This window comes from Apium graveolens, chromosome 5 (assembly GCF_009905375.1).
Source record: "Apium graveolens cultivar Ventura chromosome 5, ASM990537v1, whole genome shotgun sequence".
Taxonomy (NCBI): domain Eukaryota; kingdom Viridiplantae; phylum Streptophyta; class Magnoliopsida; order Apiales; family Apiaceae; genus Apium; species Apium graveolens.
Window position 1 is genome coordinate 114,183,550 of NC_133651.1, and position 7,213 is coordinate 114,190,762.

Sequence of the window (7,213 nt, forward strand, 5' to 3'; positions counted from 1 at the left end):
TTTGTTGCAGTGTTTGGTGTTCGGTAGTTATACCTTTGGGGAGTAGTATCATATTGGTGTGATTTGATATTTGAGGATCAACAAAGGATGGTTTACAAAGAATAAGGCTTACGGCTCAAAATCAAGAAAGAATCAGGGTTCAAGGGTAAGTAGTTTAAAACACTTGCATTATAAAACAAGGGTTATGTTTAATAATAACAACATGTTATGAAACAGTTCGAAAACATTGGTAATATGTCTTGAAGAAAAGTTCAGAAATACTTGCCTTACAAGGCTTTACAACTATTACTGATCAACTCTGAACCGACTCTACCGCTCAGGCTTTAATGTCCAACCACTGGATTACATTAGATTCGACTCCGACGCTCAGGTTTTCTGTTGAAACTCTATTAAGCTCGTCGACTGACTACTAAGTCATCTCTAGTCCATCGTCCACTTTCAGGTTCCTGATTATAACCTACAGGGTCGAAATACCCTACGTTAGACGTCTAAGTATGCTTAACATATCCTCAATAACACATCTACCCATTCGATATCAAATCCTGACTCGTAATTATATGGATTATAATATCACGCATAACAATTAGGGTTCACAATCTTGGAAATCAATTCGGTGTTTGTTTTCGGAAAATACGTATACTTGTCATTTTGCGAAATTAGGGTTATTGAGTTTTACCAAAACATCCACCACAACGTACAATCACGTTCCGCACAGAAGATATATATACTTATTTATACTCGTTCGACGTTCCGATAATTACAGGGTATGTCTTGAATTTCTGAATTTAATTTCCAAAAGTTCGGGCAGCACTTCCACTGTTTATCGGCCTACCCGTCGAACAACTCGACGTCAAATCACAACAAACAATCCAAAAATTTATTCCACCAAAACAACCGAAATCCATTTCGCAAATCCAAAACACCGATTTAACTAATTAATTATTATTATTACATCTTATATTTATATTCGCATTTATTTATTAACTTGTAGGACTCAGAACAACGTCATCACCGTCCACCGTCCGCTCATCGAAATTCATCGCGGACGGCGGTAAAAATTTGTCAGTGCCCGATTAATTTCGGGTTTCCATACAAATTTTCACCGATTAATTTAACAATTTAATCGCACAAAATACCAATTAATCACTCAGATTTTCAGAAGATAAATAAATAAATAAAACACCACACGCACGCGCGTGTATTGTCAACATAGAACAGGGCAGCCAAAAATGAAGACACAGCCATCAGAAAACAGCAGAAATCATGCAACAAACTGGAACCAGTACACACAACGCACACACCCACACACAGTAACACACACATCACAACAGCGCACGTCCATTCGCCCCTCCGGTCACCTTGCCGGATATTTAAAACGGCGGCAACCGGAAAAGAAAAAGGCAGCACACGAACCGGAACACCGCCAAACACATCATACATGACTGATTACACACCTATACCACGCAGATATGTATAACAATCAACGAAGCGTAAGCAATTGAACCGAGGAACATCACCGTGGCCGGAAAATGGCGAATCGCCGGAAACAGGGGCGACAGAAAACAGAAAATGAAGGGGAGTGAAAGAAAAGGAAAAGAAGAGGGAGAGATATGAGAGAGATTATAGAGAGTCGAGAGAGAGAGCATGGAGATTGAGCAGTGAGAGAGATGAAACAGAGGTGTGGGTTTGTGGGTGTTTATCTATTTTTTTTTATCTCTTTCTTCTGCCTAGCCAACTCTCTGCCACGTAGCTGTTGCTTAACAAAAACGAAACACGTGTACCAATTAACACTGGAGAGCTTAATTCTGTACCGCATTTTGCAATTTATCGAACCAAGGTGCAAATAAGATAATATCCAAAATTTACGAAAATAGTCTTAAAATATCATAAATATCCCGAAGTTTGTAAAAACATAAATTTCGTAATTTTAGAATAATTTCTGAAATACAATTTATATCCGCTTTTATCAATTAAACGAATCGACGCGCGGGTAAAATTAATCATGAAAATTCCCAAAATAATTTTAAAATTCTTGAAATATTCCAAACTTAAATAAAAATGAGTTTCATAATTTTTGAAGAATTCTGGAATTAAATACAGATTTTTACAAATAAGTGTAATCAGAAAATCATACAGGGTTAAATATTTAATAAAATATTGATATCTAAATTTTGTAAAATCCCAAAAATAATTATTGAAATTATAAAATCATAAAACTAATTTTAGAGACAATTCAAATATCTACGGATTTAAAATTGTAATAAAATCACCTTTGAAAAATAAAACAGAACAGTATAACAAAATTTTTAACTGCACATTCCAATCCTTTACACCAATAAATCACAGAGAAATAGTATATACCAACACACTGCTGTCAAAACCAAGACACATATTTTATTTAATAATTTCCATAATAATCACATATTTAAATAATTCAAAAATACACGAGTCGTTATATCCTTCCCCCCTTAAAAAGATTATGTCCTCAGAATCTGGTCTAATTACACAAGTGAGGATATTTGTCAAGCATATCTGACTCTAGTTTCCAAGTAGACTCTTCTACTCGAGGATTTCAAATGTACTTATAGATATACACTCATTTCCAATGACTCGCCTTTAACGATCAAGAATTTGGATTGATCACTATATGCAAAACAAACTTGGACAAGAGTCCATTGGCTCCTAATCAATCACTTAATTTGAATCAGATACTTATCGTTTTAACATTGACAGGCAAAACACATTATATGTACATACTGTTGTGACGGTAACATCAACTCATGAGCAACTTTATCTATATTTATCAATATTCCGAGATTGGTTCACTAATTTTAAGACTTGACCTGTCCCTTCTACTTAGACTTATCCAGTCTCTTTCAAAATGAAACTTGTACTAACACTACTGGTCCCATTTCTATACTCATATTCTCTCTTGATACAATTTTGCCTTCTTTCTTTGTCTACTCCGAGCTGCTTGACCCAATATTCCTACGCTCTTGGTGTGCTGAATTAACTTAGAATTTAACAACTTTCTTTCTCCCACTTTATCTCAATAAAAATGGGGACCTACACATGCGTTCACATAAAGCTTGATAAAATGGCATTCTAAAGCTGACATCGATGATAAATAATCATTCCAGTGTTTTCCTAAAAACTCAATCTCTCAATATATCTTACAGTTCCTGAATCACTTTCGTACTTTGACTCTCCATTTAAGGATGATAGGCGGTGCTCATTTTCAACTTGGTTTCCAAATATTTGAATATCTCTTACTCTTTTTCATCACTTAAGGCTGAAAAGTAATCTCATATTTTCAGGTACTGTTATTTTTAAATATTTAAACTTCAGATTTCACTCTGTCCAATTTGTTTATTAACTCCTTGGTGATCTTAATTATATCCAATCCTTTCTGTCAGCCTAAAACACCCGTTACCATACGGTTTTGCTTAGGTGATTGTTAATGGATTAATTCAGAATCTTTTGTTAACCTTAGTCAAAATTTCATTCTTGAAGACTCAGCGTATAGTTGCTTTCCTTCTGATCTTTGGAGAAAAATCCTTGGGCATCCCACGCAGACTTTCTTATTCCTTGGGTAGCTGAGGATGTTATCAATAAATACAGTTTGCTTATCCAAGTACTCCTTTTACGCCACATTCCTTAATTCCTTATAGCCACCTGATACACTCGTTATTTCATATAATATTACCAGATCTTGCAATGCTCTTAACTCACTTTAATCATAATCTCTGATATTTTCTCAGGTTGGATCTAAAGTTAATTCTCGAGATCTAATATATTGCTTGAATTAGGTCTCGTAGGAAATTAATTCTTTATAAGGGTCACTTATTCTTATTCGTTGTTTTGCTAAACTCCCACTTCACGATTTGCCTCTTGTAAAGTCACTTCCTGGATCTGCCTTATCCACTAGGCTTTCCAATACTTCGTCTTAACTCTTTGACATGTCCAACACCTCCTGGTCTATCTTGAAATTTCCTTCTTATACTTGGTTATCACTATTTTTCTTTAAATTTCCATATATATTGGCATCTCTTCTCTAATTAAATACTTAATATTGTGAATTCCATGTGGGATCTTATTTCTTGATTCTTCTACTTGTAGCATCCAAGTGCTGGAAGAAAATCTGGAGATATTGTGATCGTTTTCCTGGGCGCATACATTTCCTTTTTCTAACTACTAACATCGTGATCCATTATCTTCTCTTGACATTTTATCTTTCCCTTCACAACTTCAACTGAAAGGTCATACTATCTATCTTTCTTCCTTTTGGATTATGAACTTTAGCTTCCAATTCCAACTTCGAGAATCCTAAAGTTAATCCTTCTGGTATAGTCTCTATGTTCGTTCTCTCCTTTTTGTTTATCGCTTGCCACTACATCTGTTTTTCTCATAAATACTTACTTCAAACTCTTATGATCCGTAGCTCTTACAACTTTCTCCATACATATCATGTCTCCCCATTTTTCAAAACAAATATTATTACTGTTAGCCCTAATGATGAGTATGATACTTCTGCTCATAAGATTTCGGTTGTCTGGGTGCATATACAATAACTTTATTATACCGCATCAATACACATCCTACTCCCTTATGAGAAGCATCACTATAAACTACCAAATCTCCTTGATACTTTTAAGATGATAAAACAGGTGTTGTAACCATTCTTTCACTTAACTCTGTAAAACTTTCTTTACCCTTCTTTACTTCATATAAACTTCTTACTTTTGTTGGTATTTCTGGTCTCTTTTCATTCATAGTAACTTTAACTTCTGCTGAATCTCTTCTGATCTTTTCTACATTGACTATTTATGCTAAGAACTATATTTCATACAACTTCTTTCTTCTCCAACTTCCCAGTTATCATTAAATGCTTCGCATAGTCCTCCGTTGACTTTAAGTATCACAACTATAGCTTACTCGGGTATTCCTTAAAGGTGCTGTCCATCTAGTTCAAATATTACTGGTATATTGGTTAATATAGATGACAATATGAGAACAGTACTTAGTTCTGAAAATTATCCTTGATACATCCATAGGTTTAATCTTCAATTGGTGAAATATCAAGTCTTAAATCAGTCTTATAAAAGTACTTTGCTTCCTTCGTTTGATCAAACAAATCATTGGGTCAAGGTAACAGATATTTGTTCTTGATAGTAAACTTGTTGAGCTCTTTCTAGTCGACGCATAATCACATACTTCCATCTTTCTTATTAACATTTAATACCGGTGCATCTTATGGGGTACACTAGGTCTAATCGCTTCTTTTTCTAGCATTTCTTGCATTTACTTTGCTAACTCCTTCACTTTAACTGGCGCCATTCTGTGTGGGGCCTTGGACACTGGCTTCATTTCAGGTGCTAAGTCAGTCACGAACTCAATTTCTATATCCGAAGGAAATGTTGATAACTCATCCAAAAACATATATTGAAACTCCTTAATTACTATAAAATCTTCATACTTTGTTTGCTTCCGACTTTTGTGTATTCCATAATCACCATAATGCTCATATCTTGATCACCGTAATCATCATTAACACATTCGTTACCTTCTTTCATCTTCTGAACCTCCTCACCTTCTCATTTGGCATCCTCAGAATTATCTTTTCGTCACGACGGTCTGTATGGACACCACGCTTTAGTAGTCAATCCCTTCCTTAGAATAATATCAAATCTTCTTACCTTCCAGGATATCAATTCTACACAACTTATTGCCAAGAATTTCAGTTTCAATATTGGTACTCACTTATTTAACAACTACACGTTCTTGACTTGCTAATCCTTTCATCACAATCTTATCAATTCAACAGGGTAATTCATCTTATCAATAAAACTTTGAGAGATAAACAATTAAGTTTCTCCCACATCTTTTAATACTTTAACGCATAAGGTATTCACCTTGATCATCCATATCATCACGTCCGTATTCTGAATAACATATTTCACAGAAAAATCGCGTATTCTCGTTCTGGAAAACATATTCCTTATTGGAGTAGATTCCCTTGATTCTTAGTGGATTCTTCACTGGGACTAGTGATTTGCAATCCTTGCCAGGTGCCCTTATTTCCTTCCCATGCATAAGACGTAGATGGAACTTCGTCCGCTTAATTCAGGATACGTTGATTTCTGTTTGGAAAACCCCTTGCATAGAACGATAGTACAACAAAATGACTAGAAGGATTCAAAGTCCAACAAAATTAGAGTTGAAAAGAAAGAAGAAACAAGGATTTGAATATGAATGAGACAACCACATTGGTACTTAAGATGGCCAGTCTTTCATACCATATGGCATACAGCATATGATTAGGTGGCAGTCCCACCCGACTCTTCGTCATTCTGACAAAGTGTCTCACCATAACACTGTTTGTCCCAATCAGAAAGCAAAAATTGAGGGAAATAATTAAATTTAAAAGGATTGCAATATCCTCCTTTTCGATATCATAGCAAGGAGTTTATTTAAGAAAAGAAGTTCATACTTATTTAGGATTTCAAAAAGGGAATATACGCTGTAATATTGAAGACAAGAACGATACCATTGGTCACCATCCACATTTCACTTGTATTCATCTTTCGAGCTTGTTCGATCATATCTCCATTGTTTCATATAATAACTTTTAGAAAGTACGTTAAAATGCCTTCGCAAATTAAGCTTTATGGTAGATTCTTACTTGTCACGTCTTGCGTCTTTAACATCACACCTCCACATATAATACTTTAACAACTCGATCATAATGACGTCCCTACCAGACAACCTCGAGTTTCCTTTTTCAATTTAGAATAACCCCGAAGCATTCACCATAGCGATCCTTGTGTTAATAATATTCTTCTTTTTAGGAAGTCTGGAAATCTTCGCATTCTCCTTCAGTCATACTCAGACTTCTGTTAGATCAGTGAATTCTTTGAACTTGGATAATCCTGTAATTGGATGAGTAATTGCTCCGTATACTGATTCTGTTGTTAATCTTATCAAACAATATTTGTACCTTTCTGTTGAGAATAACCAACTTCTTCATAATCACGGATCACTTTGTCCTCTAAATTAACAATACTAAGTCTAAAACAGCATTCTTCCAGATAATCCGGGCTTTCTAACAAACAAAAAACTCAAATAGTAACTTGAAAACCAATGTTTAAAAATCATTTTATTCAAAAAGGCTTTTAGAAATTTGTAAAGGAAAATCTTTTTCGAAAACTTATTT